The sequence below is a fragment of the Periplaneta americana genome, chromosome 1 (assembly GCF_040183065.1).
Source record: "Periplaneta americana isolate PAMFEO1 chromosome 1, P.americana_PAMFEO1_priV1, whole genome shotgun sequence".
NCBI classification, from domain to species: Eukaryota; Metazoa; Arthropoda; class Insecta; order Blattodea; family Blattidae; genus Periplaneta; species Periplaneta americana.
In genome coordinates, this window is record NC_091117.1 from 223,123,869 (window position 1) to 223,140,848 (window position 16,980).

The following is a 16,980-nucleotide window of genomic DNA, read 5'->3' on the forward strand; positions in this document are numbered from 1 at the left end:
AGTAGTAGGTTTAGGATGTAAAGTCAATATAGTGTGTAGTGAATGTGTAAATGTAGAATCCTTTGACAAATGTACAAAGTTAGGCACAAAAAGTAACATTTATTCAATAAATAGACAAGTTATATATGCTATGAGATGCCTAGGACAAGATTTAGTGGGTTGAAAGATTTTTGTGGACTGATGGATTTGCCAGCTCCTGTAAAACAAAGTACTTATGACCTGGTAACTAGACATCTTGTCCGCTACGTCTGCAGTTGCAAATGAATCTGTAATAAAAGCTGCAGAAGTCTAACAAACTCCAGACATATAGCTGTTTCTTATGATACTTGGCTGACTAGGGGACACTCTTCACTGCAAGGGGTATGTACAGTGATTGGTGCAAAATCAGACAGAGTACTTGATACACAAGTGTTATCAATATCATGCAAGGGTTGTGATCGATGGCAAATAAAGCTGACACTGTAGCTTATAGTGAATGGTGGGAAAGTCATGAGTGTGAATGCACTATTAACCACAAAGGCTCATCTGGTAACATGGAAGTAGAGGGAATGAAACAAATTTTCAATCGCTCTCTTGCAACACACAATGTTCGGTATGTGAACTACATAGGTGATGGAGACACAAAAAGTTATAAAGCAGTTTCAGAATCACAACCCTATGGATCTGGTGTTACCATTAAAAAAATGGAATATGTAGGCCATGTTAGAAGAGAATGGGGACTAAACTGAGGAAAAAGAAGTATATGGCAGGAAAAAAACTCAGTGATGGTAAACCAATTGGTGGCAAAAACAGACTTACTGATGCTGTTATCAACACACTGTGTATTATGGGAATGCTATAAGGGCAAATAGTGAGTCTGTTGATGCTATGAGACAGGCTATATGAACCATTTGGTATCACAAAAGTTCAACTGACAGCAATCCTGTTCATAACTTCTGCCCTAAAGGTGAAGATTCATGGTGCTCCTATCAACGGGCAGTACATGAGGGCACCATCAGCCAGTACCGGCATAAAAAAAATTTACCACTTGCCATCATGAACACCATAAAGCCAGTATTTAAATCTTTGGTTAGTACTGAGTTGCTAAACAGATGTGTTGGTGGATATACTCAAAATAATAACGAATCGTTGAATTCTAAAATTGGGAAAATTTGCCCCAAAACTGGTTTTGTTGGTAGAAGAATAGTGGAAAATGCTGTTTATGGTGCTGCCATGACCTTCAATGATGGTATGCAAGCAAGAATGAAGGTGCTACAGAGGCTTGGTATCGTCCCTGGAAAGTACTGCCATGCTTCAGTGAATGAACTGAATGAGAATCGTTTCCGCTTCGCCAACAAAAGGATCCTGGAATCAACAGAGGCAAGAAGATGCAGAAAGAAGCTGCGACTGGAAGAGGAATCCAGAAAGGCGAGTGAGGAAGGTCTAGTTTATGCAGCAGGAGAATTTTAATATCTTCCCACACATTAGGTATGTTTACTGCTCATTTCCCATAGCTTTTATTTTTCAGAACTGTTTTAATGATAACTCGACAAGCTTTTAAGATACTGCAGTGAAATTTTATATGAAACTCTCTTTCATACTTGTGAATAATATTACCTAGTCATTGCTTAGACATTTATAGTTTATTTAAAAAAAATAAATAAAAATTTATGTAAAAAGAGATGAAAATTTGAACTTCTCAGAAGAAATTGAAATTAAAAATATTTGTGTGCAGATATTTCAATGATTGTATGTAGTTTTGTTTATGTGACATTTACGAATAATTTAAAAAGAGAATCAGTGCACTAGAAACAACAACTTAATTCTGATGATGATTATTAATATTGGCAATAGTTACAAAAAATTTAAAAATAGTTCAGGATAGTAGAAGTAGTGAGTATTGAGCATACCAAAATAGGTGAAAGAATGAATTGTTACTGAGAAAAAAATTTATATATATTGTAGTCATTTTAGTATTGAAACCTGTATATCCCCCTTAGATGTCACACTCACCTTATTGTTCGAATGACTAATAAACTTATAGAACATCAATAATTGTAACCTTCATCTGAACACATCACTAATGGCTTTGAAATTTTACTTAACACACACATACAATTTCATATTTGAAACTTTATAACATCAAGAGATTCAGTGTGCTTATCACTTTCAATGACTGTTAGCATGAAATTTTATAGAATGTTTTATTATATGGGAGTGACTTGGAGACAAATTTTGTGTCATGTTGGTTTTAAACAGTTTCATTAATGTGTGTATATGTATATATTTCTTGCATTTCACTTATGTTCAATTGGTCCATTTTGTAACTCCACCTGAAGATGATTTGACAGAAATTATAAAACAATTCTTTATTGTCATGGCTGTGTAGTGACAAAGAACAAAGTTGGTCATACTAGCAACTGCGTTAAGAACTTTGATGGAGCAAGTGGAGCAATGGCAGTTGAAGGAGCAGTGAAGATTTTCAAGAGATCTTTAGAAGAGAGGGGTGTAAAGTATTCCACTTATCTTGGAGATGGAGACAGTAGAGGCTTCCAACAAGTTGTAAATGAGAAACCATATGGTGAACATTTTAAAGTTGAAAAATGGTCATGTTTAGGACACATACAGAAGAGAATGGGCAATCAACTGAGAAAATTAGTGTAAGATATGAAAGGACAAAAACTACCTGATGGTAAGAATCATTGGAAGTAGAAACAGACCAAAGACACAATTGACTTATTGCAGCTTATCATGGTCATGTTATCAGAGATAATACAGATGTAAATAAAATTAAGCAGGCTGTGTGGACGTAATTTCCACAAGTTTTCAACAGACAAGCAACCCTACCACCAGCTGGGCCCTAAGGAATCAGATTCTTGGTGTTAATGCAATGTGGATGAATCTACATATAAACATCATGGATTACCAGCAGAAGTGATGATAAAATTGAAGCCAATGTAGAGACATCGTTCATCCAGACCTTCTGAAAGTGTACACGGATTGATACAAAATCCAAATGAACCCTTCAACAATTTTGTGTCGTTGATGGTTCCAAACACTGTGTTTATGGGCTTCAAAACTTTGAAAACAGGAGTTTATAACGCAGTAATCAGTTTCAATGTAGGCAACATAGGACGAGCTAGAGTGTTACAGAATTTAGGTGTAGCACCAAGTTATAATTCATTGACATTTCTCAGAGAGTTAGATGATATTCGAGTGGCAAAGGCAGATCAGGCTGTGGAATTGATGTCCAAGACAGCAAAACAGAAGAGAAACCTCAAAAGAAGAGGAGAAGATGCGGAGGATGCCAACAATTCAGATTATTGGGCTGGAGAATTTTAAAGTTATATGTAAACTTTAAATGCAATTTTCTCAGTTTTAATTTTTTCAATACCCAAGTGCACTTCACTAAGAAACTACTGATAGGAGGCTGAAATTTTGTATGCTCCTTCCCTAGACAGAGCTCTTCCTTCGTAGGCGAAAATATGTGTATAAACTTTCAAAATTTTCTCATGTTCAACATCAATGAAATGAGTATTGGCTTTGGTTACTTTTGCTTTCCAAGCAGATAGGAGTACTGGCTCAGTACAGCTTCCCCTTAATACTATTTTTAATTTCATCCCACAATTCCTCCACTTCGGTTTTTTCTTCCCACATAATCTTAAGATTTCCTGGCAGTTTCTTTACGTAATTTTCTTAATTGCTGAAGTTTTCCAACATCCCACCATGTTATTGCATTACTTCGAATATTCTTAGTTTTTTTTCTTTACTCCTATCTTTGTTCTAACTAGTAAATGGTATTTATTCTGTGTTCACTCTCTTAGATTTCTTACATCAATAGCAGATGAACAATGTCTCCTGTCTACCATGATATAATCCATTTCACTGTATGTTTGTTTATTCAGAGAGCACTAATTAGTTTTGTAAGTATTTTTGTGTCCACACCTGTGGAGTAACGGTCAGCGCGTCTGGCTGCGAAACCAGGTGGCCCGGGTTCGAATCCCGGTCGGGGTAAGTTACCTGGTTGAGGTTTTTTCCTTGGTTTTCCCTCAACCCAAGCTGAGCAAATGCTGGGTAACTTTCGGTGCTGGACCCCGGACTCACTTCACCAGCATTATCACCTTCATTTCATTCAGACACTAAATAACCAGAGATGTTGATAAAGCATCGTAAAATAATTTAAAAAAAAAGTATTTTTGTTTATCTGGAGAACACCAATTAGTTTTGCAAGTATTTTTGTTTTTGGACACCAGATACTTCCAATTCCCAAATTTCTTCTATTGGCAAAATATGCCATCATTCTGCCATTATTGTTGTTATACTGTTTACCACATTCAGCTGCCAGATATAATTCCTTTTCTATTTTTACGTTAAAGTCTCCTTCATGTTGTAGCTCGGTTTTGTGCCAAATACGTTTTCTTATTCATTGTAGAATTGTTCTTTTATAGTATCATTCTTTTCCTTTGTTGGGGCATGCACTGATATTGATGTTACATAATCAATCAATCTTCCTAATGTATCCAGCTGTTTGCTGACAACATAAAGTCCACCATAGTCCACCGCAGTCCATTCAGTAGTTGTTTTTTACGAGAAATGAGGGGTATTTTGATTGGTGTTCATTATAGATGCCTGTTGCTAGTAGCCAGAGGTGGGGTGTAGTCAATATATACGGCAACTGGTACTGATGATTTTAATTTACTTCTTTTGTGGTTTATGTATGAACCATATAGAAGAATGTGTTCCAGATCTTCATCATGATTATTACACCACAGACAAGTAGGATTATCAGAAATGTGAAATCGGTGTAGGTACAATTGAGTGACAATGTGACCTGTTCTGGCTCTTGTTAAAAATGTTTGAAAATGTCTGGGCAAGTTGTTACATCATAAAAAAAAAAAAGGTAAAGGTATCCCCGTAACATACCATGAAGGCACTTGGGGATCATGGAGGTAGAGCCCCATGCTTCCATGACCTCAGCACTAGAATGAGGTGGTGTGGTTGGCACCACGCTCTGACCGCCTTTTACCCCCGGGAAAGACCCAGTACTCGATTTTATAGGAGGCTGAGTGAACCTCGGGGCCGTTCTGAAAGTTTGGCAACAAGAAAAAAATCCTGTCACCAGCTGGGATCGAACCCCGGACCTTCTAATCCATAGCCAGCTGCTCTAAAAGTGTCCTTTAACTCTTAGCAGACATATTCCTTTGTTAACAGGTTTTAAATCGATAACATTATCCTTACTTATTTTACTTAAGTAAAATCCAGTCCACCTCACTGTAAACCATTGCACATTTATATTTTTGAGTTGTTCCAGTCCCAAGCCATGTAGGGCACATATATCAATTTTGTATGTTATTTGCTCAGCACATTCTGTAACCACTCTTGGTTTGTATATAAAAAAAAGTTCCACTTCACACAAATTATACTTAGTCCTTTACCATGGCTGTGGTCGATTTTCCACACAGCATCCTTTCTGAGGATATTTTGGTTTCCCAACAATGGCATTTTTAATGGCGTAGTTTGCAAGCCACATGCCCAACCCCCAGCATGGGAGACCAGGGATACTTGATTCTGGAGACCAGAGTCCTAGGAGGCTGCCATCACCTCTTACCCCTTTCCAGTTTGTCACCTCAGAACCACGGGTGCTGCCGTTGACCTTCTAGAGGTTTCTTTGCCACCTATACAGATAAGGAATCTGCTGCCAATTCATACCATTCTGGCACAACTAATCTCAGGTTATCCCCAAGCAGCCATGCCAGAACCTCCTTCTCTCGTTTGCTCGCTGACCCAGTCTGCCGAAGGGATTGGTTACCACAACCTTGGACTGGGTTACTCAGCTTAATAGGGTCCACCACGTATAGGTGAGAGCGGAGTAGGAGAGGAGAGGCTATGTGATCTCTCTTGATGAGATCATATTAGACGCATCACTCTCCCTTGGACCCCGATTACTGCAAAAAGGTACGGTCACATGTCGCTACTTTTGCAGCGATGCAGTACAAAAAACTGCGCAACTCTCGTACTGCGACGTGTGAACGGTGCAACCCGAAAAGTAGCGGCTGCCGAACCTGCTGCCCGCTACTTTTCCATGCTGCGCGCAGCTTAAAAGTAGCGACGTGTGAACAGGGTTCTCAGGGTTGCAGCCGCAGCATTTTTGATATCGGTTTTGTTGAAACTTTTGCTACAGTTGCGACCAGTGTTGCCACCCATATGTGCCAATGATACTTTTATTTTTTGGATGTATTTTAATGTTAGTTGTGATGAAAATAAATTATTTGTAACAGTTATTAAATGCACAACACAGTCTGAGCATATTTGCTGACGATATAATTCACTTCTAAAATTTTCTGTAGCGGTTTCAAACAGGAGGGTTGCCAACATTGATTACATGAATATGCTGTTGGTTATCATTTAAGTATATAGGCGTTTTTAAAAGCTTTATAGTAAAAATAATGCCAATTTCTGAATACTAGTTAGGACAGAAAAGCAAATAATAGATAAGTAAGCTTTCGCATGAGTTTATTAATAATGCGAACATAACCACAAAATGTATATTGAGAAGTCAACACGGAGATGGAAACCCGCAGCATGACTGCAGCTGCAAAAGTAGCGCCTTGTGTGTGAACAGACTCGCAACCTCCAGATGCAACTTTGGAGCACTTGGGTTGCGCAGTACGAAAAGTAGCGAGCAGCGCACTACTTCTGGCTTAGGTGTGAACACGACACGCAACTTTTGCAGCTGCAGTACAAAAGTTGCGCAGCAAAAGTAGCGACGTGTGGCCGTGCTGTAACAGTTCATCCTTGTGAAATGGTTCTGTGACAACTGTTATGCACATACAAATGTAAGTCACGTTTCCTGCGAAACCACATCAAGACAATCATTTGAGGCCAATATGAGAATGGTATCTGCTTTTGTGGATACTGGTAAGGAATATTCAACCATGGGGGGGGGGGGGGGGACTAAGGGAATGTATGTGATAAGGGAATCTACAATGCGCATTTATTGGTTAGGGTAAAATAAAATGGAGTCCTGGTTATGGCACATACAGATGTGAACCATGACACAAGTACTGATGACGTCCTGGGCATAGCTGTCATATGAAGAGAATGGAAGCAGGCTTGAGTAAGTCACAAAGGAGTAGAGAACAATTCCAGTGCATCAAAAGCCAGCCACTGTACTGCAGGCAACCCCAGAGAAGTACGAGGGTTGTTTGAAAAGTTCATTGCATAACATAGAATTAAACTAGGATTATTCTGAAACAATCATTTGTAAACCTGACATCCACACACTTGGTCCACTAGTGCTGCTCTACCTTCTTCATAAACAGAGTCCTCGGGGTCTCCAATTCATTTGACAAACATATTACCTGACATAGAATAAAACTAGGATTATTCTGAAACAATTTTTTATTTCTCAATATAATCCCAACCGAAATCCACACACTTGGTCTACCAGTGCCACTATACCCTACCTTCCTTGTACAAAGAGTCCTCGAGGTCTCCAAGAACGCCTTCTGTTACATTAATGTTAATCACGAGTCTCCAAACATCCACGAGAACTATCAGACAGACAAAGAAACTCGTGGACTATTACACAAAAGCTTTAATTTTACTTTGTAGTTTAATCTTATCTGATATTTTGTTTTGTTTAGCTATTATTGTTATAATAATGTAATATGATTTGTCGGGAAGATGATGTATGAATGTTGTATCGATTATATTTATCAATATCTATGTTAAACGATCATTGCATTATTGAAAGATTGTTATGAGGATTCCTGAATTTAAATAAAATATGTCTGTGAAATTTACATGGCTCATGTTTATTATTTAATATTACAACTAGCTTCAGCACTTTAGAATGATTTTGCAATTCATTTTGAATACACAACAACTTTGAGAAATTAAGGTCTCAAGGCATAATCTTAATTTACACATTATGACGTATATACATCTTTTGGACGGTGAAAAGGCGTGTAGTAATGAGAAAACAAGAACATGGGCACAAACAAATCAGCTGGTATAGATCAAAGACTGTAAGCATCTCTTCACATAATATATCATATAGATTTCAGTTTTATTATTTTATTAGTGAAGACCTGCAATTTTATATATGTACATGCATTGTAATCACACGTGTTTTTTTAATCAATTGACAGTATCTTCTTTACACAAGAAAAGAGATATATTGATGTCCTAAATTATGTTGTTTTTATTATGTTTTATGCTCATTAATGTATACTGTATTTTGATTGTAGAGACATATGTACTTATTAGAGATGATATTGCTGCATAAAATGTTGTATCTGATGATGTCGGCATGACCAACGAAAACATTAATACAGTATTAAATTATGTGATATAAGGACTTGTACCTTACACATATAGAAAGTAAAGTCATTGACTGAAAATAAATATTTCGTATTATACTTTAGCATGAGTTATGTTGCTTCCGGCTCAATCTATGGTGAAGTATGTGACAGTAAATAACAAAACATGTGAAGACCAGAAGGATCATCTGCCTTCAATAGTTGGATACACTTCAAGATGCATCTGTAACAGAAATGAAACAGCTTATGTTTAGTGCATTGCCTTAGAAATCTCTAATGTTAAAATCAGACAAACGCACTGACAGGAAATTTTCGGGGGGGGGGGGGGGGGGGGGACCACATGACAATCTCTGCACCAACAGAGAGGGTGAAAAACCTTTAATGACTGGCAAGTTCCTCCAACCAAGGTGTTTATATTCGACATAGGTGGTTTTTTCTTCATATGGCAATAAAAACGTATAGATGACAGGTCACATTAATTCTGGAAAATGGTTGTGTGATTTTGATTTAAAAGAAGGCAAACAGAAAAGAAATGCTTTTTCTTTTTTTCTTTTTGTAGATATCACTTGCCATAATCACCAGCTGAGATTGGAAAATGACACAGTGTGTTTTTTACCTCCAAATACAACAGCAAATCTACAACCACTATACTCCTCGCCATGTGTTGGTAGCACGAAATAATCACGTGTTTATAAGAACCAATCAAATTCAATTCAGTGTGTTCTGTTGCAGTAGATAGTTTCTCTTGTAGTAGCTCTATTTGTTTTATTATTTCTTGAATTCTAGTCTTAGTAGTTTCATTTTGTGGTAATACCGATAAGCTTATATTATTTAACTATAGCAATTTTTTTATTTTCCACCTTTGCTTATCTTAATGTTATTAATTTACATTAATGTTTTATATTATTGCTCTTACATAATTTTACACTGTCCGACACGGACTTTTATAGTGAATTTTAACAGAATCTTAACAAGTAACTAGAAACACTGAATTAAGTCAATTCATAGCTATGATCAACTTTAGTAGACTAGGAAATCATGATAAGGTCTATGCATTTTGAAACAACCCACAACACAATACGAGGCTAGGTTTTCATCACACATGTTGACATAATATCCTAACATCTGAAGATGATACAACAAAAGTATCGAAAACGTTAATGTAAATTAATAACATTAAGATAAGCAAAGGTGGAAAATAAAAAATTGCTATAGTTAAATATAGTCTTAGTGTTAAGTCTAACAGTAAGAATTAACACTAAGCAGACCTAGAACACAAGTGCTGATAAAACCCACTCCCTCTTTCCAACCCAGGTTGATCCTCTTACAAAGCTTCTCTCGTAGGTGGAGAACTGTAACAATACGATGAATGATGTAACAGCACTAGATCAGGAACTTCTTTCAAATGAAAACATGTAACTAGATTCTGATGTCAGCTTACAGCAAACCTGTAATCAATAACGTAAAAACAAAAAAAAAACTATCAGAAGAATTGCTCAAAATTTGTGCATCTGAAACCGTCATCAAAATAAATTTATTGCTCAAAATTGTAACAGAAGGAAAGGCAGCATTCTACGAAATTTTTACTCTAAAATTTGGAGCAAATTAATGCCAAGTCATACAAAAAAAGAACTAATTTGTTAATACCACTTTCTTTTATCAAGATCAAGAAGATGGAAATGATGTGGGCATTTAAGCATAGCAGATGCCAGAAAGAAGAGGGCTTTGGTAGACTGCTGCCTACCTAAAGATAACCTGTTATTCCTCCTTCAATTCACAAAAAATTTGAAAAGATAAAACACTTGTTTTTAAGTATTCCAAACAAAAATTTCCCATTACTGTTATATTTAATTCAAAACCTTTGCTTACCAATTAAGACTTTCTTATCATTGTGAATGAATTGTCAATGTTCGTGTTTTAGGGTGGAATTCATAGCCGTCACTTATAAAATGAGTGAACCCTTAAGTAATAAGTGTTTGCTTATAATAAGGGAACCCTTAAGTCAATTCCGAATTCAAAGACAACACTTATTTTCACGTAATGAGCACTCACTTAAAGATGCCGGACATGACGTCATAACAAAAGCTGGCTCTCATTGAACTAATCGAAAGCAGCTCTGCATGTGGGGTTGCTATAACAACGAGTTATCAATATTATTGTACTGAATAAGTTATATACAGCAATAGTTTCATGATATGTTAAATTCTAGTTGCATGGTAGTTATAGTTATAATCAGATATCATACTAATTGGAACACATGCTCTGTAGTGGTGAATTTCTTAAATAAATTAATTAAACCTATTAGACGTACTATATAATACTGTATACTGAATTTATTAACATGGTGTTATACTGTATTTACTCTGTAATTTGCCAATCACAGCTACATTTTTCATTTTTGGCTATGATATCTATACTTAACTCTTTTTAATTTATTTTTATTTGGTATTTTTCATTTATATCTACAGCCTATGTGTCTTTTATTTAGGTAGTATCTATTTGTTTTTTTTTTTTTCATTTTTTATTTTCAATTTGTAATTACACTTGTATCTTGCATTTGTATCTGTTTTATTTTTTTTCATGTTATATGCAATTCTATTCTCCATGTCTCTAATATACCTCTTTGGGACAAGTATATTTTCCTCATTTCGTTCAGCAAACTCCACAAAATCTTCAAAATCATTCTCAGTATCCATTTTGAAAATGAGTGGTCACTTAAGGGTACAGATCAGCTCACTTAAATAATCACTCATTATGTGAATGAGGGTGAACTATGAATTATAAATGAGTATAAGTAACCACTTACGGGTTCACTCATTTATAAGTGATGACTATGAATTCCGTCCTTAATGTCCATTATCCAAATCCCTATATTTCAGAACCCTACCAGCAATCAGAGCAGTCTTCGGAAAATGTTTTCTTGTTGTCAAAATTGTTCCACAGTCATACAGTCCCTGAAACAACGATTTTGACAACAGAGGTAAACCACAAAAAAAAAAAAAAAAAAAACGGTGAATGTTACTTATGTCCCGCCCACTATAGGAGACATAGGCCAGTTTTACACTAATCCTAAACATTTAGTATAACTCGTTGCTTGTGTAGGCAGTCTTTTACATTAGATTTGCGAAAATTGGTTTATAGTGCAACATTGGCAGTGATAAAAGTGTGAAATATTCGGGTGAAACGAGCGTTGAGCGACTTCCGCCGATTTTGGAATAGACACCGACGCACTTGGACTGCCAACATAGAAAACAAAAAATCACACTCAATCGCTTTCACCTTCATCTTGACGGGATAATAAAAGCCTAAACTAACCTAACCTATGTGCGTCGGTGTCCATTCCAAAATCGGTGGAAGTTGCTCAACGCTCATTTAACCAATATTCGTTCAGTGGGCGGAGGATATTCTACATTGACCAAAAAAACTGATCAAAGAATAAACAATATCCTAAATTTTAAAAAGATTGTGCCAACTCTAAAACAGTTCTCTCACACAAAGGGCTATCTCGACCATCTCCTTTACCTTCAAAGACTTGAAAATTTAACATATATCCTGTAACTGCACAACAAATTACAAATACTTTGTACCCACGCTTTATAGATTTGAGTGGCATGTATTGTTTCGAACTACTTCTGTCTTTGAAAGTCACCATGCTCTCATCAATAGAGAGTACCTACTATGATGGAATGCATTCTTAAAAAACTGTATTCAAATGAACTATCTATCATAGTCGTATCTTACATAATTTGTCGTAATTAGGTTTGTTTCTCTTGGGCATGGTGTTATCGTTCAAATGAATGAACCGCAGTAGTTTCAAAAATCGTTTGAGGGACATTATATCAGCAATTCTTTCCACATGGAAATTGGGATTACAAGACCAATATAGTAATGAGTAGTTAAAGATGGTGTCATGTGGAAGCGATGTGCTGGAGCTGTAATCTAAAAACAGTGTTTCTGTGCGTAACTAGTTCACTCGTGGGTGAAGAAGCTGAATATCTTAAAGTGGACTGTACAAAAAGTGTATGTGAATGTTAGCACTGTCTGAAGTCCTGTGATAGTTATGTAATTCTATTAAATAATAAGTTGATTCTCAACAAATCACCGCCTTCTGGAGTTGAAGTAGACTGTTGCTGTTGTGGTGCATGGCGCTGCCAACTGCTGGCACAGAATTGCACTGCTTCCTGGATCGCCGTCTGGGCCGGGAAGAAACCGTATGCATGTACTTACATAAAGAAGTAGTACTCATGTGTCACTCATTTCAGCATAGGGTAAAGCCTCATGAGTGTTTGTTCAACAGACCACAAGAATAAGGATTGGAGTACCAGGTTCAATAACTGTGGACGCAGTAGTAGTGCCTGACTGAAATTGATACACATATTAACTGATGCATCTATGGCAACTGGACACGGCATACTAAAATCCTATCTCCAAAGATTTAGGATAATAAATGATGCCACATGCTCCTGTCTTCAAGAGGCCCAAACTGTGGATCATCTAATATACAGGTGTAGAAAACTTCAGCAGCAGAGGGACATCTTCAGACATCAAATAGTAATGAATCATGGAAAGTGGCCAGTTGCTCAAGATCAACTCATTTTGAAACACTACAAACAATTCAAAACATTCATACAATCAATAGACTTTAACACATTATAAACATGAACACAAATAAGTACAACACTTTGTAAACATCAACCCAAATAAGCATACAATTATAAGATTTTAAATTGTGGATCTGTGATGTACAATTCAAATATGACTCCGTCTATTGCAATAGTGTATTGTTAAATGACTGTGAACATGTATGTAACGTAAAAATAGCATATAAATATATTAAAACACTTGTACAACGTTGTCTTGTAATGTATTTAAGCATAAGCTAGCTTATCATCCATTGTATAGAGTAGACAATTTTATTTAAATTTGTGGACTTGTAATGTATAATATTTTAATTGTGAATTTGTAAGGTGCAATTTAAATTGTGGATTTGTAATGTATATTTTAAATTGTGAATTTGTAAGTTACAATTTAAATTGTGGATTTGTAATGCATATTTTAAAATTTTGGATTTATAATGTATAATATCTGAAATTTTGAATTTGTAAGGTACAATTTAAATTGTGGATTTGTAATGCATATTCTTAGATTTTGGATTTGTAATGTATAATATTTTAAATTATGAATTTGTAGGGTACAATTTAATTGTGGATTTGTAATGTATAATATTTTAAATTGTGAAATTGTAAGGTACAATTTAAATTGTGGATTTGTAATACATATTTTAAATTTGTGGATTTGTAATGTATAAATTAAATTGTGGATTTGTAATGCATATTTTAAATTTGTAGATTTGTAAAATATAATATTTTAAATTGTGAATTTGTAAGGTACAATTTAAATTGTGGATTTGTAATGCATATTTTAAATTTGTAGATTTGTAAAATATAATATTTTAAATTGTGGATTTGTAATACATTTGTTAATTTTGAATTTGTAAGGTATAATTTAAATTTGACTCTATCTATTACAATAGTGTATTGCTAGATAACTATGAACTATTCTACATATATCAAATTCGATTAATAATATAAACATAGTATGTCATATTGCAACACTTGTACAAAATTTTTCTGATAATGCATTTAGGCATAAGCTTTGTAACTGGCGAGCGGATTGATTCTATATAGTACGTAGATAATTTAATATTGTGGATGTGTAATGTGTATTTGTAATGTATTAATTAATTGTGGATTTGTAATGTACTTAAGCATAAGATTTATAATTGCTAGTTGATCATATATTGTGTAGAGTAGATAATTTTTATTTATTTGAATGTTTGGATTGTAATATCTATTTTAACCGACTCTGTATATTGCAATAATGTACTGCTATATGAATATCAACTATGAACTATGAAATATGTAACATAAACATAGCATGTAGTATTGCAAATATTGTATGCAATGGAACATGCTGTTTTAGCACAATAAAAAAAAAAGACCAATAGTCTAATACTTGGCAAAGAATGAAACCTCATTATGACAAGAATCCCAATGAATGCTTTCAATTCTTCCAAAGTAATGTCTAATGAATTTCCCTTCTGTGCAGCATATTTATTCGATTCATTGACAATATTTCCTAAGATGGTTTCAGTGATGAAAATCAGAAAAATTTTGAGAGCAGAGTCCAAATCAAAACAGGTATTTGACCCAAAAAGTTGACAATAGGAAAAATTAATGAAATTGTTTGGAGAATTTGCTTTTTTTTCGTAAAATTATGAGCGGGGGAAAGGGAAGAAGAGTCACATTCTGATTCACTCTATATGAATCTGAACTGGACGTACCCTAGCTGACGATTCATTATCTTGAATGGCTAAGGCCCGGTTTTATAACCGAGAGTTTAACTGAATGCGCCGTCTTACAGATTCTCGGTTGAGTTGAACGGTAGTTGAATAGTTGGTATCACTGGAAATATATAGAAAAGAAAACGATCGCTGCAGTTTGTTTACATTACTGTGTGAATATGGCTGATCCACGTGGAGAATGCACAAAGCGAAGTGCGAATTTTTCCGACAGAGAGGTAGAATTGTTAGTCAACTTAGTTAATAAATATAGTGGGATAACAGAATGTAAGAAAACAGATTCAACTACATGGAAAGCTAAGACGGAAGCGTGGGAAAAACTGAGCAATGACTTTAATTCGTGTAGTGGCGGCATCCTGAGATCCGCGAAAAATCTCAGGATGAAATACGAGAACGTAAACAAATGCAGCAAGAAGAAATTTTCTGAAGAAAAGCAAGAAGTATATGAGACTGGTGGTGGCACACCAACTACTGTGCAAATTACACCAGTAGACCATATAATTAAAAATATGATGGGAGACAATGGCACAGGTTTGGAACCTATATAAGACAATGATGTAATTGATGTAGCTGGATCATCTCAACAACAGAAATGGGAGAGTTGAGGGAGCCTATTTCAGCACCCTTACTCCCTAGAGTTGAAATAGAAGAAGTAGAATATGCTGAGGCGGGCGACACTGTTACTCAAGGTAAATCTAATTTTTTATTTTTCTAGGCATTGTGAATGTTAAGTAATTACTTATTTATTAATTTATGAATATGAGATAATTCTCCATAAAAGTCACACCAAAGTAGGCACAATTTTCTTTGTTTTATTGGCGTCTGTATTGGCCTGTAGTGATAAATTTATATTCATGTGATTTTTAGTTTGCAGCCATAAATACTTCAACATAAAAATCGTTTGATACTTATCTTATACCTTTATATTCTAATCCACTATTGTAATAGTCCCCTCCCTCCACTGTTACAAATATAACACTTCAGAGATCAAGGACGCAATATTTTTCTAGTAATTTGTCCTGGACCCGTCGCATTTTATGTTGGTAAGTAACAAGGGGTGGGGGACGGGGGATACAATCGCGCATACAATATACAGGTGAGAATCAAACTATTTTTATGTTGAAAGTTTTTGTGGCTGCAAATTAAAACACGTGTTCATCACTGTATGCATCTCACTGAAGGCAGCGAAGTAAAAGGAAATTGTATCTTCTTTGGTGTAGCTTTTCTGTAAAGATACCAAATATGTGATTGACGACTACGGCTATGACCTTGTGGAGCTTAACAGGGAAAGGGTCAATGTTTGAAGATATGATGAACAACGAAATGAAGGTCACAGCTGATCTCGTCATTCATTATCATAGTCCTGTGTTGCACCTTCACTGAAATTAGATTGTTTTCTGTGTCTGTAGAAAGAGCTACTGGAAGCAGAATTGCAAAAAGAAAGAAGAGTGATTTAACAACAGATTGCAGAATAAAATACAGCAAGCTATCGGACACACAATTGAAATTGATAGAGCTACAGAAAGATGTGAAGCAGGGCATAGCTCTCAGGAAAGAAGAACACAAAAGAAAAATGGAATACATGAAAAGTGAATTCGAAATGACGCAGGAAAAATTGAGGCTAGAAATTTCGTTTTTGAAAAAAAAAAAAAAATTGAAGTAAAATTTAACCTTTGCCTTGGTTAGTAGTGTATTTCCTCCAATAAATCCAATCACCATTCACAAAATAACAAGGTATTCGAATAATCTACATCGATATATCTCGAAAATATTTGTCACTACAACTTTTCAAATGCCGATTTCAAATAACATAACTCATAACCACTCCGACCATCGATCAACATGACAATCAACCCCTAACACCTAACCTTTTCAAAATACACACTGACATCTAACCTTTCCAAAATATACCTAAAGTAAATTCTAACCTTTTCAAAATATACCTAAACTAACGTCTTTCAAATACACACAACTAAAGTGACGTCTAACCTTTCCAAAATATACCGAAACTAACGTCTTTCAAATACACACACCTAAATTGACGTCTAACATTTCCAAAATATACTCAAAGTAACGTCTAATCTTTCCAAAATATAGCCTAAACGTCTTTCAAATACACACACCTAAACTAACGTCTAACCCAGTCAGCACTCACTGAAATGTGAAATGGGTAAGCGGTGCCGTCCCATGTGCACCATCGTGCAGCAGGAAGAGGTAGAGAGCATATCCACTAGGAGCTACGAGTGCACCATGGTGCACTGTGTTCTCTGTGGGTAAGAGACGCTAGCCCCAGGGTGCTCTGCGCTGACGACCCCT